Here is a 19072-nt window from a genome sequence, read left to right on the forward strand (position 1 = left end):
TTGAAGAATTTCGTTGAGCAATACTAAACTTACAATCTAATTTTATAAATTTTTTCTTATAATCTCGATGTGACAGTTCTAATTAGTCAGTTTACAATAGGCCCCACTTGTACAATAATAGGTCATGCTTGTCTAATTGTAAATTAATCAATTGTCAACTATTACGTTAGGGTTGTGAAAGAAAGTTTGTAAGATTGGACTATGAGTTAATCTTTATTTAATTTTATCTGACTAGTTGGGAATTTAGTTATCGATATAGATCAATTAAAGCCACGGGATTTTAGCTTAATTAAGCATGTGAAGTAAAATAAATTAAGCATGTGATTTAAGTTGATTCTTATCTATAAATTAAGAGTCGTATTGAATGCTTAGGCCTCATGAGTAGTAATGAACATTAGGGTTTTTTATACTTATAAAATCTAAATCTATAAAAAATTAAATCAAAATTTATATTGATTTATGATGAAGCTAATTGGTTTAAGCTTATATAATTACAATTACAATCAAATCTCTCTATAGTTATACTCTATAAATGAATAACCTCTATATAGTTATAAAAAATTCTAGTCCCAACTTGGAATAATAATAAATAAGAATAAACTCCATATTTTAATAAATTATAATTTTTATAATTTTCGTCTTAAGAAAGTTGCCTCCATATAGTAATAATTATTTGTAAATTATAAAAAAATATATGTCATGTTACATTAAAGGTTATTGGGGCCAATGATTTATCTAAAGTTGTTTGAGACAATGATTTAAGAGTTGTTACCATATTTTTTAACTTGCGGGTACGTAATAATTCAATAGCATGAACATCTTCTTGTTGAAGTCAAAATATTTCAAGCTTCTCATGCATATTTAGAGTTTCTTGACATGAAACTTTTTGTATTTCTGTACTATCATCCTCAATATTATTTTTTTTCTCTTCTTGTCTAATTACAGCAATGATTATTAAAACAATGAATTGAAATCTTAATCCATACTACGAAAACGTGAATTATAAAATAAGAAATCAAAATAGTAATTTTTGTAATTATATCTCTATTAAGTTATAATCTCTTTATAGTAATAAATTAGTTTGATCCCACCATTATAACTATAAAGAGATTTTACTGTATTTTTTATATTTGTTATCAAACTTATTATACATCATTAATCATTTATATATGCCACTTTTTGTCACCATTTTTTTATTAAAAAAATAATCCATTTTTTTTATCATGAATCCTAATAATACATTTTTTTTTTTTTTTTGTCTCCATCAAGTTATATATAACAACACTTATGGTAAATTTATCAAAATTAACATAATTTATTTTCAATAAATAAATAAATATTACGTTTAGATAAGTCTTTTTCAAGTTATAGTTAACTTAAATCAACACGTTTAAAATGTATTCAACTTGGTTCAAATGAGTTCTACATTTTAATATTTCAATAAATGGATATTTCTGTCCACCCCTACTTAGGACATAGGAGCTAGTAGTCAAACTTATGTATAAATCTTAATTGGGTTATTGATTTTTTATTCCAATATTTCGAAAATAATTTTTTAAATTAGCTTTTGGTTCAATAAAAATAGGGCTAGGTTAAAACTTTTAAGTAAGGGATTTGGTATATTCCAAAATTAAATGAACGATATGTATATATATGAGATTATATATTTTGAGTAGATAAATCCCTAAATTATATATTAGGATTTAATTTCCATTATAATTGTTACTATGTGAATATTCCTTAACAAAAAAATATAATATATAGATCAGGGTTATTTTAGTACTATGTTTCCTATATTAGTAAGATTGCTAAATTGATAAAGGAGACATGCTATGGAGGAAGAGAGAGGAAATAAAAGAAGTAAATCTAAGGATTTTAGGGAAACTAATCAATCACTTTAATTAGGAAATAATCTCAAGGTTGCCTATTCCTTCTTAGATTTCTTGTCTCATTAAACTCTCACTTCGTTGAATAAAAACAGGTGTTTTTTATGTTGAAAAAATTGATGTTAAGTTAAACTAACGATTAATTTACGTCATCCATGTTATTGTACCAAACAAAAGTGATATAAAGTTAGGCAAGTTTTTGATAATGAAAGAAACTTACGCACCCACTGATTCAAAATTGATGTTACTTTTCTACATTCAATAATATACGATAATAACTCTGAATAATTTTTACTATAATATCCATATTTGTGCATTAAATTCTTTGTTATGAGTGATAATACAAAATATGATGACTAATTTTTAATCCTTGTTAAAAGAGATTCAAAATTAAACGGTGAATCTCATCCGTCCCTACAGATTGTTGAGTTTCAAATACAGAAACCCTTCAAAAATTTTAATAGTTTATCGTTGCAAGATGTGTGAAACTTAAAAATCTCTTTGGTAATGTATAAGATCAACCCAAAACTTAACCAATAAATTGGAGATGCTTAATGTACATCTTTGTGTCATAAAAAATGAATAAACACATTTTATATTATAAGGTAGTGGGGCTATGACAAAAACCCTTTACATTGTAAAAGCTGGCCTTTACAATAGTGGGAATTTTGTATATGTTTTGGCTTCAAAACGATCATGCTTAAAATTTACATAAAATAAACAAATTTAATTATTCGATTAGGAATATTTAACTATTTAAGATATTTAAAACAACAGTAGCTAACATTATACTAACGTACCTTTCAGTTGAATGAATGAGGAGTGAGGAACGGCACAAGCAAGAATCGCCGAAATTTTTATTATTTAAAAAAAACACGTGAAAGATGTAAAGCACGTGTGGTTATTGAAAAAGTTTTATATTTGGAGGGATGTGTGAGCATATAAGAGATTCTTGAGTTTATCTTTTTATTTTGGATCCCAAATAAGCACGAGCTTAATTTTATGTAAGGCAGAAAAGAAACATAGGCCCACTCCTGCTCCCACCAATTAGATAAACATAGTTTGCACGCTTAATTTAGTGAGGTTCTTCTTGTTTTTTGTTAGATTTATAATTGCGTCTCTGCGGCCTATCATTATATTATTATATAAGGAAACGAAATGAAGAAGAAGACGAAAGTTAAATGTCTGTACCAAATATCACGTGCATCTTTTATTGCATATGAGATTCATTAATAAATTAACTTGACAAATTTTTTTTATTATATTTAAACTTTTAAAATATATTGTTTTGAATTTTTTTAACTTATATAATTAGAGATATATTATAATTGTTTTTTTTTTTTTTTTTTTNAACTTTGTTAAGGTTATTAATTTAATTTTATAAAAGTACATCTTTTATTGCACATGAGATTCATTAATAAATTAACTTGACAAATTTTTTTTATTATATTTAAACTTTTTAAATATATTGTTTTGAATTTTTTTTAACTTATATAATTAGAGATATATTATAATTGTTTTTTTTTTTTTTTTTTTGGGAAAGTGACTCATAATTACAGTATATACGAGTATTTAAATCATTTTAGAAAACCAAGCTAAAGTTAATGGTATTTTAACCTTAAGTGTTCTTTAATTGAGAACTAAAAAAAAAAAAAGTGTCCTTTAATAGTCAGCTTCTTAAAATGGTATCCTTTAATTTTTAAAATGGTCCCCATCTCTACCTTACTGATAGAAACGGAAGCATCCATTGCCGACTTAAAATCGTACGGCGCCTATAATTTTTTTTCAATTCTATTTATATTCTTCTTCCTTCTCACTCATTTTACATTTTAATTTAAATTTCATTATGCGATTTTCTGTTTTTAAAGATGACTGGACAGTGGACAAGATGAAATGAACAAATTTGGTTTTGAGTTTGACTCACTCATGGCTGTGCCGTTTATCTGATTTCTGCCATGGAATCTGTAAATTTTATTATTGTGCATGAAAAACAGAAAAGAAAGGACAAGCAGAATTTTAAATGTGATAAGAGAGTTGTATTTATAGCACGTGCAGTGGCCTACCATTGCCATCAGTTTCAGCTCAGTTGCAGGGGTCCATTGCAACTTATTGAGGGGCAGAAACTTGAGAATAATTAATCTACTGGGGACGACAGTTCTGGATTGCGTGTCCCTAACTCTCGTCTTGATGCAAAAAGTCTTCAAATTTAATCATTATATACATTTTTTTTTATAAATTAACTCCTCTTCACATCCCCTAACATTTGGTAACATTGAATTGACATTTTTCATTGTTAAAAGATTATAGAAGGAAAAATATAAGTAACTTTTCATGTTTAAGGGCACTTTTGCAGCTGCAGTTGAGATGGACTTCTTGTATCACTTGCAATTTGAAGGTTAGCCTACAATCAATTCTGGCCACAACTTTCCTCATTCTGCTTAAAAGAGAAAAAAAGTCGACGCAATCTATGAATTACGGCGCAGAACTTGGAGTGGAGTGGAGAGGAGAGAAATACAATTCCATCACAAGCTCTTCAAGTCTTCATTATTCTTCACTCTTTATAAAATACTTCATTGGCGTTGTGCATAGATTTTGATTCTCTGTTATGTGACAAGCAATTTTGGTGATGGTAAGATTTGGTCAAGTTAGGCATGAATCAAACTTTTAAGTGTGAGGTTCGAGCTGTGTTAACTATACCCTGAATTAAACGGACATCCAGGAACGAAACAATCACTGCCCAACCCTTTTCACTGTAGCCATCCAGTAACATACTCTATCATGGAGACATCCTAAAAGCAGCACACCATGTTCAAGGTTCAAATGTAAAGGCCTAATAATGCTGCTATAATGAAGCTTCCTCTTTGGAAAATAACAGTCATTGTCCAATCATCTTCTTGATCTTTACTAAGTTAAAACTTATATGTGATATATTTATAACAAAATGGAGAAGAAAAAAGAGAGAATGATAGATATACATTACTACGTTGGAAAGTGATTCATAATTGCAGTATATACGAGTATTTAAATCATTTTAGAAGCTAAAGTTAATGGTATTTTAACCTTAAGTGTTCTTTAATTGAGAACTAAAAAAAAAAAAAAAGTGTCCTTTAATAGTCAGTTTCTTAAAATGGTATCCGTTAATTTTTAAAATGGTCCCCATCTCTACCTTACTGATAGAAACGGAAGCATCCATTGCCGACTTAAAATCGTACGGCGCGGCGGCGCCTATCATTTTTTTTCAATTCTATTTATATTCTTCTTCCTTCTCACTCACTTTACATTTTAATTTAAATTTCATTTTGCGATTTTCTGTTTTTAAGGATGACTGGACAGTGGACAAGATGAAATGAACAAATTTGGTTTTGAGTTTGACTCACTCATGGCTGTGCCCAATGGCGGATTTTATTAATGACGAGTGGGGACCACGGCCCCCACTCAAACTTTAAAAAATTTCATATTTTATATATATTTATATTTACTTGCATTTTGCCCCCTATAGAACTTTGATATTTTGGGAAAAGAACAGATTTTGATTTTGATTTTTGAACTCTTACTGGTTACCAGAGCAACAACGCACGCCAACACTTCTCTTCCCTCTTTCTCTCATGGTGCAGGTGCTCTAAAGACTAAACTCTCAAGTCTCTCTCACCGAACTCTCTTTCTAAGTCTCAACCAACACTACTTTTCACCAATTTATCAAAAGGTAATGTCCCTAATCCTGAATCCCTAATTTTCTCTATTCAATCGACGTTTTCCAGTTTCAGAACTTTTGTTATTGCATTCTTCCAATAAAATTGAGTATTATATATTTAGAATTTGAGATTTGAAGTATAACTAAACCTGAATCCTACTCCTAATGGCCAACCAGAGTCGTTGAATGGGCCCTTATCATTTAGCCAATGCGGTAATGCCTAGACGTCCCCACGCCTACTCGTGAATTTTGAGAGACAAGGGTGTTCCTGTAAACCTATTGGCAACCCACATTAGCTGACACCAGCCATTAGAAGTCCCTCTACAGACTGCAGTACCTTTCCCCTGGTGTTTCTCCCTTATAGTCCAGTAAGAGACTAAGAGTAGTGTCAAAGAATCCAAGCCTGAATTTCCTATACAGTATAATATTCTTAATTGAATAATTTTATGAGATAATGTTATCCATAAATCAAATTGAATGATTTAGTGATGATATCTTTATGTTCATGAGATGACAATGAATTATGTGGCTGTTTATAATTAGGTTGTTTGTTGTTGATTATTGTTTATGTTTAGTAAAAAAAAACTGCACAAAGTATATATATATAAAAAAAAAACCTATCATTTTGCTGTATCAAATAAATTATAAGTTATATGGTTTGTGGTCCCTTATGTTTGTTTGTGGTTTGTGGTCCCTTGATGTTTGTTTGTGGTTTGTGGTGCCTTAATGTTTTCTTTATTGCTTCTCTAATGTTTGTAAGGTCATCACATGTTTATTGTTAAACAAATTACCAACCAATTTCAAATATTTTTTCTTGTTGCAGGAAGATCTTTGTCTATTCTTGAAAAGAAAATGAGCACTGAAACAATCCATAGTTGTGAGAATACTTGATACATATATCAGAACATTGACACAAATAAATACAAACATGATCCAGGGACCACAAAGCACAAAAATGGCAAAAGTCCATTGACTTGCATTAAATAAAATACATAAGATTTTTTCAAAACCTCAATGCTCTCTTTTGCCTTCTCCTTGAACTCAATGCAAATGTGCAATTGAAAGTTATACCAAAAGATGCAACAATGATAACAGGTTTATGTTACAAAAACTTATTATCAACATAAACAACAAAAACTTATTACAAAAGCTTACTAAAACTTATTATTAACATAAACAACTAATTATTTCTAGAACTTATTACAAAAACTTATTATCAATTACAAAAACTTAAAAGATGCATATTTAAGATTTTTAATCAAGCACAATGAAAAAAAGGACAAAAAAATATTAGTTCTTTGTTGACAATATCAAAAACTTTTTAAACTTTATAAACATAAACAACTAATTATTTATTGTTTGTAAAGATTAGCTTGAGAAATCATTGTTTATGTACTTTTCTTTCATCCTCATTAAATTACTTGACTAAATCAAATTTTATAAAAAGATTTGACTTCTTTTTTTCTATAAATATGCATGATTCATGTTAAATGAGTCTAAAAGGAATTCAAACCCACAAAATATCACATTCTTATTGTCTTTCCATTACTATGTATGTAAATCACTATGGGTTACTATGTATGTCTTATTGTCTTTCCATTACTATGTATGTAAATCACTATAGGTTATTATTCTTTTACAATTTCTTATTGTTTTATTTGTTTAAAACTTCTTATTAGGTATGCAATATGGATGAATTTCTCAAAAGAAAATCAGCAATAGACCAATCATCCTCATCAGTCCAAGAAAGTAAAGCCAATGATAAAGAAAATGATCCATTAAAAGAAAGTCATGTAGAACTGGAAGCCATCTTGAAAGATCTTCCATCTGATCCAGCTCTACGGCCTAAAATCAATCATTATCATCCTAATTATAGGGATGCAATTTGAAGATTTTACTTGCAAAAGAGTTGTTGCCAGTCTCGAAATCATGCATTTCCATTGACAAAATTTGGAAAAGGATATCGTCGATTTAATCCTGCTTGGTTTGATGTGTATGACGATTGGCTTGAGTATAGTGTGACCAAAGATGTTGCATTCTGTTTGTATTGTTATCTTTTTAGACTTGCCATTATAAGCCAAGTTGGTAATGACGCTTTCGTTAGTGAGGGATTTTGTAATTGGAAGAAACCAGAACTCTTTCAAATTCATGTTGGCCAGCCAAATAGTGCTAATAACCAAGCACGACAAAGTTGTGTGAATTTAATGAATCAAAAGCAACATATCGAAATGGCTCTATCTAAGCAATCAGATCAAGTTAGGATTGAATATCGAACTAGCTTGACTGCATCCATTGTTTGCATTAGATTTCTTTTGCGTCAAGGGTTGGCATTTCGTGGTCATGCTGAAACTGAAGACTCGAAGAACCAAGGTAACTTTCTCGAACTTTTTCATTTTCTAGCTTAGCATAATGAACATTTTAAGAGTGTTGTTTTGAAGAATGCACCTGGGAATCTTAAATTGATAGCACCGGTGATTCAGAAAGATATTGTGAATACTGTGGCAAATGAAACCACGAAAGCTATCATTAGTGATCTTAGAGATGACATATTTTCAGTTTTGATTGATGAGTCTCATGATGTGTCAATTAAAGAACAAATGGCTATTGCCATACGTTATGTAGATAAAAAGGGTCATGTACTTGAGCGATTTCTTGGCATTGTACATGTTAGTGACAAAACTGCAGTATCACTTAAGATGGCTCTTGAGTCATTATTTTGTAAGTATGGATTGAGTTTGACAAGATTACGTGGACAAGGTTATGAGGGGCAAGTAATATGCAAGGAGAATTTAATGGTCTGAAAAGTTTGATTTTCAGGGAGAATGAATATGCTTATTATGTTCACTGTTTTGCTCACCAACTTCAGTGAACACTAGTAGCCGTTGCAAAAATTCACATTTCTGTTACTTCGTTTTTCAACTTGGTTACTAATTTGATAAATGTTGTTGGAGGTTCATGCAAGCGTGGAGATATGCTTCAGGAAAGCCAAGTTAATAAACTTGTTGAACCGCTAGAAATTGGTGAAGTTAGCAAGGGGCGAGGTTTGAATCAAGAGACAAAGTCTAAAACGAGCTGGTGATACACGTTGGGGCTCGTATTATTATACATTGATCAACTTAATTCTTTTGTTGTCCTCTATGGGTGATGTGCTTGAGGTTATTGAAGAAGATGATTTAAATCCTGAACATTAGATTTAATCTATTCCTTTGATTTTGCATTAAACTTACATATGATGAAAAGTATATTGGAAATTACTAATGAGTTGTCACAAGCATTGTAGAGAAAAGATCCAAGACATTGTAAATGCGATGACCCTAGTCAAAGTTTGCAAACAACGGTTACAATTTTTGAGAGATGAAGGATGTGAATCTTTGTTGAGTGAAGTTTCTTCATTTTGCCAAAAGCATGATATTGCCATTTTGAATATGAATGATATGTTTGCAATTCGAGGGCGACCACGACGGAGAGTTAAGCACATGACAAATTTGAATCATTATCGAGTTGAATTGTTTTATACTGTGATAGATATGCAACTTCAAGAACTTAACACTCGTTTCACCGAGGTTAGTACTAAGCTGCTTCTTTGTATGGCATGTTTAGACACAAGTAATTCATTCTCTGCCTTTGACAAGCAAATTCATCATAAGAACGCATGTCAATAACATAAGTCTCAGCTTGGTTCTCAAGTACCATCAACTCAAATGCAGAAAAATCAGATGGATAAAACTAGACAAAACGGTTCTCAAGTACCATCAATTCATTTGCCGCAGTATTCACAATATCTTTCTAAATCACTGGTGCTATCAATTTAAGATTCCCAGGTGCATTCTTCAAAACAACACTCTTAAAATGTTCATTATGCTAAGCTAGAAAATGAAAAAGTTCAAGAAAGTTACCTTGGTTCTTCGAGTCTTCAGTTTCAGCATGACCACGAAATGCCAACCCTTGACGCAAAAGAAATCTAATGCAAACAATGGATGCAATCAAGCGAGTTCGGTATTCAATCCTAACTTGATCTGATTGCTTAGATAGAGTCACTTCGATATGTTGCTTTTGATTCATTAAATTCACACAACTCTGTCGTGCTTGGTTATGAGCACTATTTGGCTGGCCAACATGAATTTGAAAGCGTTCTGGTTTCTTCCAATTACAAAATCACTCACTAACGAAAGCGTAACTACCAACTTGGCTTATAATGGCAGGTCTAAAAAGATAATAATACAAACATAATGCAACATCTTTGGTCACACTATACTCAAGCCAATTGCCATACACATCAAACCAAGTAGGATTAAATCGACGATATCCTTTTCCAAATTTTGTTAGTGGAAATGCATGATTTCGAGGCTGGCAACAATTTTTTTGCAAGTAAAATCTGTTAGGAAACGACCCGGTTGCGCAGCGGAAAACAAAAATTTTACAACCACGAATCGTTTCTTAGAACCCAAAATCAAGGCACAGATTTTACAGTTTATGCATAATAAGAATCTGCAGAAAAATATAAATCCAAAGGTTTAGATTCATACCCACGTTTGGAGGCTCCACCAATGTTGTCTCTGAATGTGTTTGCTACCGATCCAAGTATAGGATCGAACCGTAGAGGTCCACACGAAGACAATCAACAAGAACCAAGGAGGGATTTGCTAGATCCTCCTTGGCCTTAAGAAATCAAAGAACAACAAAGTGTTTGTTTCAATGGAACAGTAAAAGTGGCGTGGGAGAGTTTTGGCTGGAGGTTTTCTTTTCAAAATCAATGAATGAATAAAATAACACACCACACTTTCCAACTAAAACCCTTTTCCTTTTATAGTCTTATTTAAGTTGCCCTATTCCCTATGGAATGGGCTTGGGCTACAACCCACACACCCCAAATTTGCCACACATCCCAATTAGATATTTTAATTTAATTCATCTTATTTCAATTAAAATCAATAATATTTAATTAACATTTAACAATAATGATGATTTATTAAATATGTGTGAACACACATTTAACTGTAATTTCACTTATTTATTTTTAACAAATTAATAAAAGGCTACGACCTCAGCAAATTATTGCACTGTGAAATTAACAAAATCCCTTTCGCCTAAAAAGACAAACGCCCTTCCTTCTTCTTGGCTCTTAAATTATCTTCTTATGTGTGTGACCCATAGCTTCTCATCATACCGGTAGTGTATAGTTCCGATTAACACCAATTAATCGTCTCACTAATACACAGACCAAGATTGGCCCCTAGCAAGGCATCATGGCCACCCGATAGATCGGATTCAGCAAAGTAGCTACCTGTCAACGATATGGTTACCGTACAATACGATCCTTTCATCATTCGTTATCTCGACGAGACGAAGCATAGAAATAGTGTCAACCTTCGGTTACTCTCGATATTTATATTCAGTTTCTGAACCAATGACCCGTATTAATCTGATAGCAACACACTCAATCCCACTGACCACAGTTTCAGTGTCATTGCCATATGAATTGCGCCGTGATAACTTCTCCGTACCCGGGAGTATGAATCCTTTGTCAATCCACCTAGTCTTGATACACTCCTTGAATAGCCAATCACCATCGTACTGACAGCTCTGATAGAACTGCGTTACTAGTAGTGTCAACTGTACCAATCGTGCACAAGGCGCTCCGGTGATCTCAAGTCTAGGATCACATCACCACCATTCGTTAGAGGATTTATTCCATAGACACTGGGGTTACCATCCATATGGAATCCTCTGGTGGGTCAGTCCGTGAACTTGCTGCGGTAATCCCCTACAATAAGCACCCATGTGTCGCACCAGGTTGTCACCAAACAACCTTGACAAGTGAGATCAGTCACTGCCTTTCGACAGGGTCGTTCAACACTATGATAGCCTTACCGTATTATCTGTGCCCTTACTTCAGAATATACTGGGCTACGGACGTTTCTAGAATGGCCACCATATGTGCTCATAGGATTCTCACTATCAAGATTTGAAACCTGATACCCTGTCACAGTCTACCATTCTAAGGACATATATCAATACATATTGCAATAATATGATTTACGCGATATAGAATAAATGCCTTTTATATTGATTAATGAACATTATTACAAAGAGTCAATTCCACAATAACTGATTGGCTCTAGGGCATCTACTCTAACAAGTCTTCGAATTGCATCCTTATAATTAGGATGATAATGATTGATTTTAGGCCGTGAGCTGGATCAGATGGAAGATCTTTCAGGATGGCTTCTAGTTCTACATGACTTTCTTTTAATGGATCATTTCTTTATCATTGGCTTTACTTTCTTGGACTGTGAGGATGATTGGTCTATGCTGATTTTCTTTTGAGAAATTTACCATATTGCTACCTAATAAGAAGTCTTAAACAAATAAAACAATAAGAAATTGTAAAAGAATTAACCTATAGTGATTTACATACTATAATAAGACAATAAGAAATACATAGTAACCCATAGTGATTTACATACATAGTAATGGAAAGGAATAAGAATGTGATTTTGTGGGTTTGAATTCCTTTTAGACTCATTTAACATGAATCATGCATATTATAGAAAAGAAGTCAACTCTTTTATAAATTTGATTTAGTCAAATAATAATGAGGATGAAAGAAAAGTACATAACATGATTTCTCAAGCTAATCTTTACAAACATAAATAAATAGTTTGTTTATGTTTATAAGTTTAAAATTTTTTTATATTGTCAACAAAGAACTAATATTTTTTGTCCTTTTTTTCATTGTGCTTGATTAAAAACTTAAATATGCATCTTTTAGTTTTTGTAATTGATAATAAGTTTTTGTAATAAGTTCTAGAAATAATTAGTTGTTTATGTTAATAATGTTTTGTAAGCTTTTGTAATACGTTTTTGTTGTTTATGTTGATAATAAGTTTTTGTAACATAAACCTGTTATCATTGTTGCATCTTTTGATATAACTTTCAATTGCACATTTGCATTGAGTTCAAGGAGAAGGCAAAAGAGAGCATTGAGGTTTTGAAAAAATCTTATGTATTTTATTTAATGCAAGGCAATAGACTTTTGCCATTTTTGTGCTTTATGGTCCCTGGATCATGTTTGTATTTATTTCTGTCAATGTTCTGATATATGTATCAAGTATTCTCACAACTATGGATTGTTTCAGTGCTCATTTTCTTTTCAAGAATAGACAAAGATCTTCCTGCAACAAGAAAAAATATTTGAAATTGGTTTGTACTTTGTTTAACAATAAACATGTGATGACCTTACAAACATTAGAGAAGCAATAAAGAAAACATCAAGGCACCACAAACCACAAACAAACATCAAGGGACCACAAACCACAAACAAACATAAGGGACCACAAACCATATAACTTATAATTTATTTGATACAGCAAAATGATAGGTTTTTTTTTATATATATATATACTTTTTGCAGTTTTTTTTACTAAACATAAACAATAATCAACAACAAACAACCTAATTATAAACAGCCACATAATTCATTGCCATCTCATGAACATAAAGATATCATCACTAAATCATTCAATTTGATTTATGGATAACATTATCTCTTAAAATTATTCAATTAAGAATATTATATTGTATAGGAAATTCAGGCTTGGATTCTTTGACACTACTCTTAGTCTCTTACTGGACTATAATGGAGAAACAACAAAGGAAAGGTACTACAGTCTGCAGAGTGACTTCTAATGGCTGGTGTCAGCTAATGTGGGTTGCCAATAGGTTTATAGGAACACACTTGTCTCTTAAAATTTACGAGTAGGCGTGGGGACGTTTGGGCATTGCCGCATTGGCTAAATGGTAAGGGCCCCTTCAACGACTCTGGTTGGCCATTAGGAGCTATTAGAGTAGATGTCCTAGAGCCAATCAATTATTGTAGAATTGACTCTTTGTAATAATGTTCATTAATCAATAAAAGGCATTTTACTCTATAACGCGTGAATCATTATTATTGCAATATGTATTGATATATGTCCTTAGAATGGTGGAACCATGACGAGGGTATGAAGTGTTTCAAATCTTGATAGTGAGAACTCTATGAGCACATATGGTAGCCATTCTAGAAACGTCTGTAACCCTAGTATTATTTTGAAGTAAGGGCACATATAATACGGTTAGGTTATCATAGTGTTGAACGACCTTGTCAAAAAGCAGTGACTGATCTCACTTGTCAAGGTTGTTTGGTGACAACCTGGTGCAACACATGGGTGCTTGCTATAGGCAGATACACCGCAGCAAGTTCACTGGACTGACCCATTAGAGGATTCCATATGGATGGTAACCCCAGTGTCTATGGAATAAATCCTCTAACGAATGGTGGTACATGTGATTCTTAGACTTGAGATCACCAGAGCGCCTTGTGCACCGATTGGTGCTGTTTAACATTAGCCTGACGCAGTTTTATTTAGAGCTGTCAATATGGTGGTGATTGGCTGCATCAAGGAGTGTATCAAGACTATGATGGATCGACAGAGGATTCATCACTCCCGGGTACGGGAGAAGTTATCTTATGGAACAATTCAGTATATGGCAATGACACTAAAACTGTGGCCACAGTGGGATTGAGTTGTTGCTCTATCCAATTTATAATACATGTCATTGGTCCAGAAACTGAATACATAATATCGAGAGTAACCGAAGGTTGACACTATTTCTATGCCTTCATCTCGTCGAGATAACGTATGATGAAAAGATCGAATTGTACGGTAACTATATCATTGACATGTAGCTATTTTGCTAAATCTGAATCTATCGGGTGGCCATGATGCCTTGCTAGGGGCCAATCTTGGTCTGTGTATTAGTAAGNAGTATGTATCTTGAATTATTTTAAAACAATAAACCATGTTGAATACTCCCTTTAATGTACCAAATGACCCTTTTACAAGCAGTCCAATGAGCAACAGTCAGGGACTGGAGAAATTGACTTAGTTTGTTTATAGAGTAGGCTAGATAAGGTCTGGAGTGAGTAAGATATTGCAGTCCACCAACAACACTTCTGTACAGAGATGGTTGGTCAAAGAATTCACTATCTTCCTTTCCTAGCTTTACACTTGAAGCCATTGCTGTATTGCAAGGTTTGCACTCAGCCATTCCAGCTTTGACAAGCAACTCTTGAGCATATTTAGATTGAGTAAGAAGTAATGTAGAATCATTTTGATGGACCTCAAAGCCAAGAAAGTATTGTAAGGCTCCTAAATGCTTCAAGGCAAACTGTCTATTAAAGTCAGCAATAATCTAAGTAATTAAACAAGAATCAGATCTTTTGATGAGTATATCATCAATGTATACTAGAAGATAGATCACTTGTGTGCCATTTTTCATGAAGAAGAGACTTGTGTCAAATACTGAGCTGGTAAAACCCCATGAGACCAGAGCATTTTTTATTTTTTCAAACCAAGTTCTGCGAGCCTGTTTCAAGCCATACAAAGCTTTGTGAAGTTGGTGTAACGCCCACATGGAGGTATGTAATTTAATTTATGTTCTTATACCCTTAGTTGAATTTTGTTAAAGTTATTTTGAGAAAAATGTGAAGAAAATCCTTTAAACTTTCATTAGGGGTAAAATGGTCTTTCCTCTCAAAATTAGTTGAAAAATTGGGGAGTGAAAAGAGGCAGAATTTTATGGAGAATGCAATAAAAATGAGGGCATTATTGTAATTGACTAAGGGACATAGATGAAATTTCTAAGAAAGAGCAAGGGCAAAATGGGAAGGCATGTGTTAATTGTAAGATAATAAGGGTTTGCGTTTAGAAAACCCTTCATTTTTTTCTTCTCCACTGCCATTCCTATTCACCACTTCCTCTCAACTCTTCTTTCAATATTTCAAGAATTTTAGAGGGCTTTTTGAGTAGTTTGGGGTAGAAAGTTAATCTAATGCATCCTAAGGTAAGGATTCTTGCTTTAGATGTCAAGTTTTGCTTATAGATGTATATTGAAGTCTTATGGTTTTATTGTTTAAAGTCGTAGAGAAGAGACAAGCTATCAAAGGAAAGGAAAAGTGTTAGTGAAATCTCTCCATTACAAGGTCAGTAAATCCAACCCAAGTTGAGATTTGAGAAATCCTTTGAGTAGAAATTGAGTAGAGATTTATGCATGTATAAGTATGTTATGTTATTGAGATGAGTTGAGATGAATATTTTCTTTGTGGTTGTTGAATACACTTCAATTATTAGAAGTGTTGTTAAGTGATAAAAATGTAGCTTGAGATGAAATTAAAAGAATTGGAGAAGTATTGTGGGAGTATTTGTGCCGTGGGGTTATGATGATGATAAAAGAGAGCTTTTCTCTCATTTTGGATGGTTTAGGAAACAAATTGAATGATAATTAAATTAGGGTTTTTTTGGGCACAATTGTTGTTTGATGAAATGCCTAAGTGAGAACATGTTACCATGGTTGCCCTGTCACAACTGTGACCTTCTGAGTGATTTTTGGGTATCTTACTGATTGAACTGGGTTGAGACCAAAACAGAAAAGTTGTATCCCTGTATCTAAACTTTAAAAAGAGACCAAAATCATAGCAATCTGATTTGTATAACTCAAGTTATGTCTTCTTAAGTGTGACATGTGCAGAATGACTGTCTTGATGCAACATTGCATTTGTGCATTTCATAAGTGCATTAAGTAAGAAATTTTAAGCGTGAACCATCCTTATACATTAATTTTGCATTGAGAAGTAGCTTGAGAAAGAGTATAGAACTTTGTGAATGAACTACTGTAAGAGTAGAGAGAATGAGAAAAACACAAATAGCGGGTTGGTGCTTTGTGAACTCCACCCAGTAGTCACGAAGAGTGGGTTGGTGCTTTGTGAACTCCACTTGGCCGTGCCTCTGGTAAGATGAGGCCGTGACATTCAAGTGAGAAAGAATAAAGAGAGAATGAGTAGAGTCACGAAGAGTGGGTTGGTGCTTTGTGAACTCCACCCGGCCGTGCCTCTGGTAAGATGAGGTCGTGACTTACAATAGAAAATTAATAAAAGAGAGTTGTGTGAAAGAGAAACAGAAGAGAAAATAAATGAGACGAGAAGTGTGTAAGGAAAGAACTAAGAGAAAGAGTTACGGGGACAGACGAGTAGAGGATTTACTTAATGAGCATTACTTTTGCGCTCACCCTGTTGTTTTTCTTTGTGTTTACAGGATCTAGCTGAGGACGTAGTCAGATTGGCGTCGGCAAGCAAGGAGCAATAGCTACACTGTCCACTGTTTTTGATAACTTTTTGTAAAATGATATCTTATTTGGTAATAAGAATGTTTATATGTAATAAAAGAAAATTTTGGGCCCATCTACTTTTGTTGATATAAATGTATTTTACTTTATGTATTTCTATGAGTATCCTAGTATAAAGGAGTTATTACAGTTGACATACATGCTTTGGATATGACACATCAATGAACCCTTCAGGCTGGACCATGAACACTATCTTTGTCAAGTTCCCATTTAGAAAAGCATTGTTTATATCAATTTGTTGGATGTCCCACTAATGATTTACAACTAGGGAGAGCATAACTCTGATGGTGGCAAGTTTAATCACAGGGGAAAAAGTGTCAAAATAGCCAAGGCTTAGTGTTTGTCGAAACCCTCTTGCCACCAGCCTTTCTTTGTGTTTTTGCAAGGTACCATCAAACTTAAGTTTGGTTCTAAAAACCCACTTACACCTCACTAAGTTCATGCCTGATGCGTATCCAAGTCTATTTTGCTGAAGGGCCTAAAATTCTTCCTGCATTGCAGTTTTCCACTCTGGTATACTCAAGGCTTTAGCAGTAGTTTTGGTTTAACTAGAATGTGATGAGTGGCCAGCAAACCTTGCTCTATAGGTAGAGGAATCGACATTTTGATCTAGTAATCATAGGGTGCTCATTGATAGTTGATGAAGTAGGTTTAGTAAAAGGTAGAACCACTTCAAGTTGAATTCTAGTAGAATAATTTGAATAACTGTTGTGACTGGAAATGTCACTTGATTGACTAGGTAATGTGTTTGACTAAGACCTTAGGATGTTCAACTCTAAACTACTAGATTCTGATACATTAGCAGGTTTCTCAGTTGATTCTAGCTCCTTTTGTGTGCCACACATATCAAACTCTAGATTCCTAGGTGCTAAGGCAACAATCGAGATAAACTTTGAATCATGTGTTGTTGGGAACCTCATATCTTGTGTTGATATTCTAGTAGCTATTTGAGGACTACTAGCTTTAACTTCTAGTTTTGCAGTGACTCCAGTAGAAGGGATAAGATGTGAAAAATTCCAAGAAGTTGTTCCAATAATGGAATTAGAAGTTGTAACTAAACCTGCATTATCATCATCCTTAAACAAGAAACATTTAAAACCATCTTTGAAAGGAAACTCGGTTTCATTAAATTTGGCTTGCTTAACAATGTAAAACTTGCCTGAGGAAGAAAGACACTTGTACCCCTTATGAGATGAACTATAAACTAAGAATACAAATTTTTCAATATGGTAGGAGAGTTTATGTTTTTGATAAGGTCTGATGTAAGGGTCGCAGCAACATTCGAAAACTTTAAACTCATTATAGATTGGTTCTTGTCCAAAAAGTTCTTAGAAAGGTGAGATATTTTCAATAGAAGCAGAAGACAACCTATTTTCAAGGTACACAGCAATGGTAAAAGCTTGCACCAAAAGCACAATGGCATGGAAGCATGAGCCAGGAGTGTTAGGCCAAATTTAGTTATGATTCTATGCTTCCTTTCCAGCCTTCCATTTTGTTGATGAAGGTAAGGACAAGGATGCCTAAATGTAATTCCATGAGTCTGTAGATAGCTTGAAAAGGACCTAAACTCTCATCCCCAATCTGTTTAAAGACATTTTAATTTTACATCTAGCTGCCTTTCAACAAGACAATTAAAATGAGAAAAGGCAGTAAAGGCTTCAAACTTCATTTTTAAAGGATAAATCCACACAAATCTATTATAATAATTCACAAACAACACATAATACTTATATCTTTCAGATGAGCACACTAGTGTAGGGCCCCATAAATCAAAGTAAACCCACTCAATAGGGCTTGTAGTCTTGGAATGTGACACAGGAAAAGAAGCTTGCTTTAGTTTTCCAAACTAACATGCTTAGCAAAATGGCATTTTATTTCCAAAAGTTCCACAAACATGTACTTTATTCATTACATATTTTAGTGTTTTCTCTTATGGATGTCCTAGTCTAGCATGCCACAACTTTGTTCTACTAAGCTTTACATTTGAATCATCACCACTACTACAATGGTTTTGACTATTATGATTTGTTGAACCACCAGGATTATTAGGAAACTTACTACTATCACTGGATACTATATAGCAAAGCAATCTCTTTTATTTGGAACTTGAGACAGTAGAGCGGATACAACTTGATCATCAGGACCAGAAATAGACATAAGAAGAGACAATTGCAACTGGTACAATCCATCCTTCAGTGAGCCTTGAAGAAACACCCTTTGAGTGATCTTATCCTTTATCAAGCAATGATTACAATGAAATTCGACAACAACC

General features: G+C 33.1%; 1 pseudogene; it reads left to right on the forward strand.

Annotated features, from left to right (window-relative positions):
• Positions 1-7265: 7265 nt before the first annotated feature.
• Positions 7266-8656, forward strand: LOC116105683 (annotated as a pseudogene).
• The last annotated feature ends 10416 nt before the right edge of the window (positions 8657-19072 follow it).

This window comes from Pistacia vera, unplaced genomic scaffold (genome assembly GCF_008641045.1).
Source record: "Pistacia vera cultivar Batoury unplaced genomic scaffold, PisVer_v2 Contig503, whole genome shotgun sequence".
NCBI classification, from domain to species: Eukaryota; Viridiplantae; Streptophyta; class Magnoliopsida; order Sapindales; family Anacardiaceae; genus Pistacia; species Pistacia vera.